This window comes from Cynocephalus volans, chromosome 6 (assembly GCF_027409185.1).
Source record: "Cynocephalus volans isolate mCynVol1 chromosome 6, mCynVol1.pri, whole genome shotgun sequence".
Lineage (NCBI taxonomy): Eukaryota > Metazoa > Chordata > Mammalia > Dermoptera > Cynocephalidae > Cynocephalus > Cynocephalus volans.
In genome coordinates, this window is record NC_084465.1 from 4,065,750 (window position 1) to 4,077,829 (window position 12,080).

At 45.1% G+C, this 12,080-nt stretch overlaps 1 protein-coding gene across 1 annotated transcript in view; it reads right to left on the reverse strand.

Moving 5' to 3' along the window:
• The window catches only part of DPP6 (dipeptidyl peptidase like 6), a 742,159-nt gene that overhangs the window by 88,603 nt on the left and 641,476 nt on the right, over positions 1-12,080 (reverse strand). The window lies entirely within an intron of this gene.

The following is a 12,080-nucleotide window of genomic DNA, read 5'->3' on the forward strand; positions in this document are numbered from 1 at the left end:
TCTTTTATCACCTAAAACTGCGGCACATTTGCCAGACAATTCCCAGTGAGATGGAAAGGGACCTCACTACATTTATTCATTATTTTCAACAGAAAGGATTGAATAACCAGGTGCTCTGAAGCCTCAGTTAACCAGGAGATTAAATTGCTTTGTGTCTCCTGTTCCCCAAATCTACCTGTTAAAGTGTTTAACATGTTATCCTAAATCAAGAGCACATAGCAAACTGTACCAACACCCAGTCTGCATGCGGGAAAAGGCTGCTGACTTGGGCGACTGTCTGGCCTGTGGCAGGGAGGGGGTGGCCCTGGAGCTGCCCAGCACAGTCCTGGGGGGTTCACTGAGGACATGCCTGGTGAACCTCCTCACCAGGTGAGGAGTTTTCTATTGAAGTTTTCAGTTCAGATAATGTATTCTTTATTTCTAGATTTTTTTTAATTGATTCAGTTCCTTTGTCAAGTTTCTCATTCTGTTCCTGGATTGTTTTCCAAATATCATTCAATTTTCTATCTGTATTTTTTTGTGACTCCCTGAACATGCTTAAGAGAGTTATTCTGAACTCTGTGTCAGACATTTCATAAATCCACTGTTCCTCTGGGTCCATTGCTGGTGCTTGGTTTGTTTCTTTTGATGGTGTAATATTTTTCTGTTCTTAATCTTTGTGTCTTTACATTGATGTCTGGGCATTTGAGAAGACTGCTGCCTCTTCTAGATTTTATAGGTGTTCTTTGGTGATGTTAGACCTTTACTTGTTAATATTAGAGCTTTGTCTCTGATCTGTGTTTTTCTTTTCTTTTCTTCTTTTTCTTTTAGTTCTATGTTGAATTATTATCTACCACCACCCCTTAAATTCTGCACTGGAACTGATTTGTTGTCCTTTGTTTAATTCCAAAATGGGGGACTTTCCTGTGGGGACCAGCACTTGAGCCCTGTGGTTGAACTAAATTGCTGCTTTGCTGCTGATTCTCTGGGGAAGGCTTTTTGTGTGGACTGGATTTTACTTGTTGGCCTTTTAATCACTTCTGGGTCTTGTGAGGTCAGATACACCTGAGCTGTGGGGAAATTTTGGCCTGGGACTGAGTCTTTCCAGCAAACCATGTGCCCTGCAGTTCTATCACCCTGACCAGTCTCAACTGGGTGGGCCTGTGCTGATTGGAACGCTGACCAGCTGCCCACGCTGTGCCCCAATGTTCCCCTGATAAGCCATCCTCTACCGTCACTCTGAATTCTTCCTGTGGGATGGGCGATGTGCTGGTCCATTTCAGTGACTCACCAGCCTCTGGGTGGCTCCTATTTTTGGTCAGCTGCAGCCCCTCACTTCTTTGTAGGCCCATGGGAACCCTGTCAGTGGTCTCACTGGCCTGGGGGCTGGTGGGGTGCATGCTGAGTCTCTCTTCTACCCTGAAGACTCCAGGAAACTTCGCATAAAGGGCAGAGCTGCGGCTTTTACCAGCTCCTGCTCCATGTGCTTACCCGGGCCAGTCTTGAAGTGGCTGGGGCTCCAAATAGTCAGAGTTGTCCCTTGTTTCTTTCCCCACGGCTTCTCTCACCTTCATGAGCTCTGCAGGTCTCTCCTCCTCTTCTCCAGTGGTCCTAGATTAGCAGTCTTTGCTTTTTAATAGTTGTAAATTGATAGATTGTGGGACATAGTGGCGCTGGGGGCCGTCTGTTCTGCCATCTTGATGACGTCTCTTCCCCTTTCTAGATTTTATGGTTTTCTGTTGCACAAATTATCTCGTATAGGTCAAATACGACCACGCAGTATTCTCAACTTCTCCAGTTCCTGTTTGGTATGTGAAATGTTATGAATAGAAATAAATAGATAATTGTAAACCTTCTCCTTTTGGTAATAAGCTCCTTGGCAATACCTTTGGAACAAATCAAGCAAGGAGCATCATGAAGCTGTGCGTGGTTGACTAGCATGGGGTGGGCATCACAGCGACCATGTGGCCATTGCAACCACTCTCTTGCTCATGTTGGCCACACAGTATGGAAATGCTTGGCTGCCTGCGTCATGGAGCTAGAGGGGCAGGGACACTGCTCTGGAGAGGGGTGTTGCTTCCAGGAGCTGGCAGCCGCCCTGTGTCTTTCCTCCAGCACCGTGTACAATGCCCTTAGGTAAAGTGAGTACCACAACCTTTTTTTTCTTACCTAATTTATAACATGAGGCACATTGCACAGATGAAAAAAATAATTGTGCTAAAAATTAGGACAGTAAAATATGGACCTACTTCACCTAAAGGAGCCTGGCCCAGTGTGGGGAGTATCACACTGGAGGAAGGCGTGGCATGTGGTGAGAGGTCTGAGAAAGCCGTGGTTCTACAGCTGATATTACATGGAACTTGGATCCCGTTTCTTCATTTGTGTAACACGAATTAAACAAAAACCTGGTGGTGCCTTCAGAGATTTTATGGTCATGACATATAATGAGAAATATTTTTAAAACTCTGAAACAATAAAAATTATTAAGGGACCCTATAAAGATTATTTAATAAAACTTCTTTTTAAAATACACACACACCAGTAAGGATTCTAGCTCTGTGTAAGTGGCGGTTCTTCACGCTTCAGGCAGTTACACGCATCGTCCGACCATGATGCCACACATCAAAACGCTTTTGGAGCCCTCATGTGACTCACCCTCAGAACTTAGCATTGACTCATCACTGTACAGCAAGATCTTGTCTTTAATCAACATTTCCTAATTCCATGAATTGCATCAATGACTAGGCTTGTTGTCAAATAAACTTTGGTTATTTTTTAAAACTCAAGTCAACTTACAAAGATAAAACACTGCCACCAATGGGGCAATTTAAAAGGAGTGCTAGCAGCATTTTGGTGGTGAGGTGTGGCACCTCGGAAAGAGCTGACACTGGTGGAATGATGTTCTGCTATGTAAGGTTTTGTAGTCAGACTACATGTTAACGGAAAGGAAAATAAAACATTTACCTGCTTAATAAAGTCTCCCCTAAGCAAACATTCCTAAGTAGAATAAGTAAAGCTCTTCTAATTCCTAATATATTTGCTATTTTTCTTAATTTCAAAGCTGTTAACCTAAATAGTTAATGCAGAAGAAATGCAGTAGACTCTGTTTGTAAGGTTGGTGTCAGGGACCAGTGCTGTGTCTTGTGTCAAGTTATTGCTGATCATTTACAGGGAGTGTCTGCTTGGTTGTCACAAATGGCTCAAACATATGGCTGTGTTGAATGTAGGTTCTATAAACACATAGAGGTTTTCAGCATGCACTGGTGTCTGGCTAGCAAATCTCAGATGGCCTTTACCAACTTTTTGTTATCACGCCTATAAAGACGCAAAAAATGTTGAAAATTCACAATGGTACTAAAAATGCTGAAAAATCTCTAAGTACAACACAGATGGAGCTGAATAAAACCAAACAACAGGTTGCCTAAGTGTGCTTTCCTGTAGGAAACAGCAGCACTGGCCATGGGAAAGCAGGTGGAAGACAGTTTTCCTCCCCCGTCTGTCCTTCCCTCAGAAGTGCTGGGCTCAAACCAGCCAAAGAATTGGGAAGCCAAACCTTTACTGTGTGGGTGACATGGAAAATTATAATTTTTCACATATGCCAAGTGTCTTCGAGTGTCAAAGAACAGTTCTAATCTAAAAGGCAGAAAAACAATTTCAACTCAGCACAGCAGAATCACCCCAGATAGAAATGGGTTAGAATGCATCTCCTAGGTTTACATCTGAGAAGGGCTCAATAACACCCCCAAAATCAGAGAGTCAAAGGTAACTCTCACCCCTTGTGTGTGGCCAAATATCAGGTGTGTAAGGAGCTCTGCATTCACAGGTAGAAAAACTATGAGGGCCAGACCAGTGCAGAATAAAGAAAATGGAAATCACACTAAAAATGAAATGAACATAAGTCTGAAAATACGAAATGAGATGGAAAAGTTGAGACAAGGGGCTTGCAAGAAAACTAAAACTGAAAATTAGAGAAATTTGGTTCAGAGAAACTGAGGGAATTTGGGGAGGGTGTCCAAGAAGTCAGGGTAAGGAGACAGGTCGTCCTCACAGCTGAGAACAGAAGTGCTTCTCAGGCAGAAGCCAGCGTGACTGTCCCTATTCCAGGGAAGTTAATACACCACCTAAATATGTTCCAATAGAATCTTTGAGTTATAGGGAAATAGAAATTCCATAACAATCTGTAATAAATAAATTTTGACAAAAGATCAAAATTCAGGCTGATATAAAATTTCTCCTCTGTTCCATGTCTATTGTTATTTATTATTTCAATGTGTTTTTTTAACAATATCTTCTTGCTTAAAACATATTTTCTACTTGAATATACCCTACAATGACTTAGGGAAAGCAACTCAGAATTAAAGTCTTCCAATAGAAAGCTCAACATGTATAAAGAGATGATCTCTAAAATCGGTTCATAGATAGCTCATTCTAACACTTGGATTATAAATTCAAATTAACCGACGAAAAATAAAAAAGAAATACTGTGCAAATATTTTGTAGAATTATAAATATTCAGTAAATTTTAACAGGAAGATTAAAAACAGAAGGAAGCACACATAACAAATGTGGAACAGATAGATAATTAAGAAGAAGGGATAGAAACACGCTGTGTTTTTGGAACAGGAGAACAAACATGGTGAACTTCAAAATAATTATCAGTCAGGAAGAACTGAGTTTTAAGCTTACTATATTTAAGCTTTGTAAGAAGAGACCACATCCACCTTACATAGTGCTTCACATATGGTAAATACTTAACATTTGTTAAAAGGAATACATATAATTCCCTTGTTAAGGGAATAGGTTTATTCTAATAGAAGAACCAATGAATTTTTATTGGGGCATCAAATAAAATAATTCTAAAGTTCACATATAAGAAGAAATGAATAAAAATGGACGAGATGCTTTTAAAAATGAAGAACAGTGAGAGTGGATATACACAAAAAGTTGCTAATGTAGCTATAGAGCTGCACGGCGTTTTACTGATGTAATAATCGGTCGATCTACAAGCGAATAAGCAACCTTAAAACACAGTGGTTTATACAAGAACATAATAGTTTGTGTAAGAATTTACTGTTTAATAAAGATGTCATCCCAAGTCAGAGGGGGAAAGAAGACTTCTGCAGTAAACGGTGCTGGGGACATGGCTTACTTATTAAAAACAAACAAAGAACAAGTGTATCTTTCTAGAAAAGCATTTCAAAGGAAAACTTATCGAATTGCTCACGCAGTTACCTGTGGGCAGTGCTGTGACAAGTGAGTGTTCTTTTTTATACCACACAGATTACTTTCTAAAGAAGAAGAAGGTTGTTAAAAAAAAACACTGGAAGTTTCTGATTTAAGTTTGTGGATTTATTGCATTAATTTCTTTTCCCTTCAGAAACCTAATTGCGATGATAATGAAGGAAGAAACTGGGTATATATCTACAACCATAAAGGCAACAGGAAGGGTGAAGAGATTTCCACGTGTCTTTGGAAGACAGAAAACAGATGGCAGGATAGCGAGGGGTAAGTCTGGAGAAAGCGGCAGCTTGAAACACCTGCAGACTTGAAACCCCAGAGAGAATTTCCGGGACTCAGAGCTCTAGGTAAAATATAGCAAGGGACTGATAAACGGGGTTGACACAGGAGTATCAGTTGAAAGCCCATGGATGAAATAGGTGATAAGTGAAAAGAAAACCCACACTTAGATGTATTATTTCAAAATTCAAAAAGCTTTCGGGGAGAGAAAAACAATTGGTGATTCACAGAGGAGCAAGCATCAGGCTCCTATCAGGCTAATAATCTACAACACTGAATGCTAGAAGCAAAGGAGCTGTGCCCCCTCGCTTTGAGGGACGATGCTTTATAAAACTCCAATTGTACAGACAGCTAAAATTTTAAACATATATGAGAAAAAAGACATTTTAAGGTATTGAAGAACTTGGGAAGGGTCAGAGAAGCTCCTTTCCACCAGCCTGGAGTGCCTAGGCCTGGGTTTGCAGCAATCAGGGACCGTGTGAGTCCCCCTGTCACCTTCTTGGGGAGGCTGGGCCTGCCCAGAGAGAGCGGCAGAGTGGCAATAGGAAACATGGACTTTGTGACAAAAGCAGCCAGAGCCTGTGTCACTAGAGGAGAACCAAAGCAGAAATAGCCTCTGCACCCCACTGGTAATGACCGAAGTCAGAGGTTCTCAAAGTGGGCCCCAGACCAGCAGCTGCACCTGGGAAGGCGTGAGAAATGCAGATTCTCAGGCCCCACCCCAGACCCACCGAATCTGAAATTCTGGGGGTGGGGACAAGCAATGCCTGGTTTAACAGGGCCGCCGGTGACTCCAGTGCATGAGTTTGAGAACCACAGATGTGAGGTCAGAAGGAGACCACGTGAGAACGATTCCAAGCGCCATTGAAGCACAGATCTCTGTTTCTACCTCTGCCCCTCCTGAAGTTCTCTGAGTGACGAGATGCATTGGTTGGCAGACAAGGGCTTCAGAATGAAGAGAAGTTTGGTACCAGCGGAAGGAGAGGAGAAAACAGGATGGGAAGCAGAGTCACTGTTTAAGAAGTCAGGCCTGGAGCTGCTGAAAGACAAAAGGACTGATCTGATGGAGAGAGGTCCTGACGCATTTTGGTAATCATAGAAAATAGGTCATTATACTTTGATAATTGTTGAAACTGCATTTTAAAAAAGAACATGGTACCAAAATATTAACAGAAAGCAAAGATTCCTGGAAGAAATGCTACCAATTTTCTCTGTATTCTAACGCACTTTATCTGCTCACAAAAACATTTATTCATCAGAGTCTAGTGTGCAGTAAACGTGGTTCTGGGTGCCGACACGACAGAGGTGGCAGACCCTTGTTTAGGGGACCTCGCAGTTTGGAAGGGACACAGAGGAGCAAACCATTAGTCTCAGGACAGGGTGGGGACTGCTGCAATAGAGGATGGCAGGCCCTATCATGGAGCACGTGGGAGGAGCACTTGTAAAAATGCAGTTTTGTTGAGGAAATGTAACACTCCCGCGAATCCCCAGCCAGAGGGGCCCTCAAATTGGAAGGCGGCAAGTCTTCCTGGTGAGCAGTATATGAATTGTTTATTAGTCCATTTGTTTGCCATAAAATATTAATAAAGCATTGTCTCTTTCACAGGGATTGATGTGCCATTTCACATCTTGGTGTTCCAAATCCTGGCAGAGGCTCTGACAGCTGTGTGGCAGTGAAGGCAAGGGGACAAAAGCCTGTTTATCTAGGGAAGTAAAGAGCCTGAAACCCACTTGGTGTTTTTTAGCAATGTTTATTCCATGGATCAAGCTGGGGCAAAAATATATTGCGAGAGGAATTTTTTAAAAATGATGCGCTTTACAGAGGGCACCTTTGAGCAAAGCGAAATGACGCTAAATGCCAAGGGCTGCCTGTGGTGAAGTGTCTGGCTCTATGTCCCCTGAACCCTCTGAACAGGCACGTGATTGTGTGAAATCATCTGCAGGCAGAGTGCACTTCACAAAACAGAAAGGTGATGACTTTCAGGCAAATTACTATTCTCTATATGTTTCCATAATTTCACTTTCAATGCAGGAACAGAGCACACTGACTTTCCCATCCATCTCAGGGGCCAGCTCTAATGCAGGGTCAGCCCAGGATAAGGGAGAATGAAGTGAGGGAGTGTCCCATAGAACACACCTGAGGGATTGTGGCATCAAGATTCACCAGCTTAGATGCTTCGAACATGAGACGATCCACTGAATAGGAGTGGTGGGGTAAGTCTCATGTTGTCCTTTCTCCAGCTCTTTATTTTCACAGACTGAACACCCATATATCTATTTGTCCACCAGTTTGTCCATCCATCTGTCCATCCATCCATTCATTGTCCCTCCATGCATTCATTCATACATCCATCATACACCCATCTTATGCATCCATCCACCCATTCATCATCCATCCATCCAGCCATCCATTCATTATCTATCATTCATCTATCCAACCACCCATCATCCATTCATCCATCTACCCATCCATCCACTACCCATCCACCCATCCATACATCCATCATCCATCATCTACCCACCCATCCATCCACCATCCACCCATCCCACCCACCCATATACTCCAACTGTCCACCCACCCACCCATCATCCATTCATCCATCTACCTGTCCATCCATTACCCATCCACCCATCCATACAACTATCATCCATCATCAGTCCACCGACCCACCCATCCATCATCCATCCATCCAACCACCCACCCATCCATCCATCATCCATCCATCCACCCACCCACCCACCCATCCATCCATCGTCCATCCACCCACTCTCCTGCTCACCCATCCATCATCCATCCATCCACCCACCCATCCATCCATCATCCGTCAACCCACCCTCCCACCCATCCATCCATCATCCATCCATCCACTCGCCCACCCACCTATCCATCCATCATCCACCCATCCAACCACCCACCCACCCATCCATCATCCATCCATCCATCCACTCACCCACTCATCCATCCATCATCCATCCACCCAATGTCCCACCCATCCATCCATCATCCATCCACCCACTGTCCTGCTCACCCACCCATCATCCATCCATCAACCCACCCATCCATCCATCATCCGTCAACCCACCCTCCCACCCATCCATCCATCATCCATCCACCCACTGTCCTGCTCACCCACCCATCATCCATCCATCAACCCACCCATCCATCCATCATCCATCAACCCACCCTCCCACCCATCCATCCATCATCCATCCATCTGCTCACCCACCCACCTATCAATCCATCATCCACCCATCCGCTCACCCACCCACCTATCCATCCATCATCCACCCATCCAATCACCCACCCACCCATCCATCATCCATCCATCCATCCACTCACCCACTCATCCATCCATCATCCATCCACCCAATGTCCCACCCATCCATCCATCATCCATCTATCCGCTCACCCACCCATCCATCCATCCATCATCCATCATCCATCCATCCACCCTCCCCCCATCCATCCATCATCCACCCATCCCACCCACCCACATACTTCTTTTTCCTGATGGAGCATGGAGTGATACAGAAAGGGGCCACAACCCCCCCTGACCACAGCTTCATTCAAGTAATTGTCAGCCCTTGGGGTTAAAGCATTAATTGAGCTTTTAAAATGTCAGGGTAAAGTATTGAGCTATTATGGACTCAGAAACAGAAAGGCCCTGAGATGCCAAAGGACCCAGGGCCCTCCTTTTACAGATGAGGAACCGTAAGGTGACTGCTGGGGCTTGGGCAGATCAGATGACCCCCCCTGTTCCACAGCTGGTGCCTTGCCAATGCCCTGCATGGCACTATCTACATGACATCAATCTCTCACTCTCAACCTGCTGTGCCCAGACAGGGCCAGGTCTTACACCCACACAGAAACATCCTGATTGTCTTGGCCACTCTAAGCTCTGAAATGCCTGCAGCCATCCACTCGGTGTCCAGGGCCACTCGGCAGGCTTTGCTCCTTGCAGCTGCTGCCTTTGTGGAGATCTGGGCTGGGGTGTGGTTTCTGCCTCCCTCCCTTTCCAGCCACTTCCACTACTGGCTTTGGTTCTAAGTCCTGCTCCTCAGCTCCTGCCATCTTCATCTTGTCCTGTCCTCCCATCCCCTGGCTATGGGGAAGTCCCTTATTCCAAACCTCTGTTGTCTTCCCATTTCAAGACATGCTTATGATGTCTGATGTTGGGTTAAACTGTGGTAACCATAGCTGACCAACTGATGACAACTGCCCAGGGGCTACCTTCTGCCTTGTGTTTTCCAAACTGTAGGTGGGGCCTGGTCTCTGCCAGAGCCCGCTGGGCATCTTCCTTTGCTGTGATTCTGCTCGTGTCTGCTGGCCCTACCTTGCCCTGTAGAAGAAAAGCCTCTTCTGTTTGATGTGGAGAGGCTGCAGATTTTTGTGACTGGAGTGTTTTCTCTGTTGCAATAGTCTCTCTTTCTATTTAAAGTCTCTCCCTGTCTAATATGGACTTGATTTATTTGACATAGTCACAGTCAGGCTGTCAGTCCTCCCAGATAAAAGGACTCCAGTCTCTCTTCTGTCTATAGGTAATTCTGTCAGCCAAAATCTTCAGCAGCGTGTGGGGTCTTTGCCCCTCAAATTACAACCCAGGGATAGCTGCCTGTTTGCATGTTTAAGGACACCTACGAGCACACATCACAGACACAAGTCCCCTAAGGAGGAGATGGCTGGGCCGTAAGACTCCATCCAGACTTCAGGCAAGGACGGAAAAGTCAAAGGAATGGAATGGTCAGTGGGAGAGGTTTGCAGTTCAGCTCGACAGACACATGGTTGCAGCTGTTTTCTGACCTATAAGTCAAATCCTGGGCCCAGGGGACAAGAGACTTATTCACAAGCCCAGAAGTCAGGACAGCAATAACTCAGTCCCTGAGAAAACCCTCCGACTGAAGTGTGGAGTCTAGTCAGCATCCTTAGGGCAGGGACCATATCCTAAACCTCCTCGGGTCCCATTTACAGCACCGAGCAGAATGTCTGGCACAGAGTAGGCACTCGAATATTTTTTCTGATCCTGAGAATACAGGTGAGCGCAGCTGCGGAGGGGGAGGGTGGCTTCCGGAGTCTCCGGGGAGCCAGGTGGGAGCTCAAGTGGACGAGGAGAAACAAGTGTTATGACCAGGGGTGCCAAACATGGACAGCTAACTCCAGGCTGGGCCCCACAGTGGGTTTGGTGTGACTTTGTACTAGTCAGCTGACTCCTGGGGGCTTCTTTCGCCACCTCTGCAAAGTGTGGAGGAAGTGGAAGGTTATCAGAAAACCTAATAGCAACAGAATCTTTGAAGCAGGGAGCCATTAAGAAGACTGTGGTAAAACTCAGACCTGCTGGTGGGAAATGGGTGTGGACCCCATCTGCCCATGCTTCGATGCACGCCTGACACATTTAAACACATGACGCTAGGTGAGCTTTGCCCAGTCCATTTTTCTGCAGATGCCGTCAGATCCATGTTCTGAACTTGCCAGCTGTGGCCCTGGGAGAAACCTGCTCCCGTCTCTCATGCCCTTTGAGTTTCCTGTCACTGGTCTTGAGGCATGGCCTTGGAAAGCCTTGTCCAGTGCGCCCTTGACCTCTTCAGTTGTCAAGACTGTTTTGCTTGCTGGTAGAGCTTGTTGGCTAACAGAGGTGTGCTATTTATGAGGATGGGATAGGCAGAACCACATTTTATTTTTCTGACATCTCCTGCTATTCATAAGCCTGCCAAATAGCTAATCATTCCCCACATATCTATTTACAGTATCTTAAAACAATCCAGCTGCTCTTTTAAACATTGGTCACAACAATGTAGAACATCCTTTCTTCACCTGAAACTTACTTATCCCGACATATGAGACTCAGATTTCCAGCCTCCTAAAGCCCTGGACATTTTTACTAATGAGAGCATAGAATCCTGTGATTGAGAGAAACTCTGTGAATAACCTTTTCAGTGCATCAACAGAATAAAGATCAGTCCTTTCCCAACCTGGAGCTTCTAGCTCACCCCAGTTGCTCAGAATAGCTTCTCACCCTAATGAACGACAAAGGCCACACCCCGTCTGACTCTGTGGACACAAAGCTGTCTGGCGGAGCCAACCTCCTTGAACAGATGCTCACTACGGCAGACACGTTTGACTATTGGGGTACCCAGGTTACTTGAACATGTGAGGTATAAACAGAAGCAGCACTCCCTCTGAGGGCAATGGAGTGCTTACTTACACAATTACAGTTAACACCCAAACCACTTCCAAAGGAATGTGGGAGTCAAGCTCGAATGAAACAATCTCTCTCTCCAGAGTTGTTAAAGACAAGAGAGAGATTAGAAGTATGTTAAGGCTCAGTGGCAGATTCAGGGGCAGAGATTTACTGTGCAAATGAGACAGTTCTCCCATTCCTGGTGAAAGATATCACTGCCAAGAAAGGCATCTCTGCCTTGGGCATGCTTTGGAGTCACCTGATGACATTCTCACAAAGGAAAGCAGGAAGGAGAGAGGTATTTCCAGGGAAACCTCCAATCTAGCTCCATGGCACCTGGATATTTAAGGGAAATACAGCAGGCGTGGTAACTCCCAAAGAGTGGCCAGCAGTCACCTTGGTATCAGG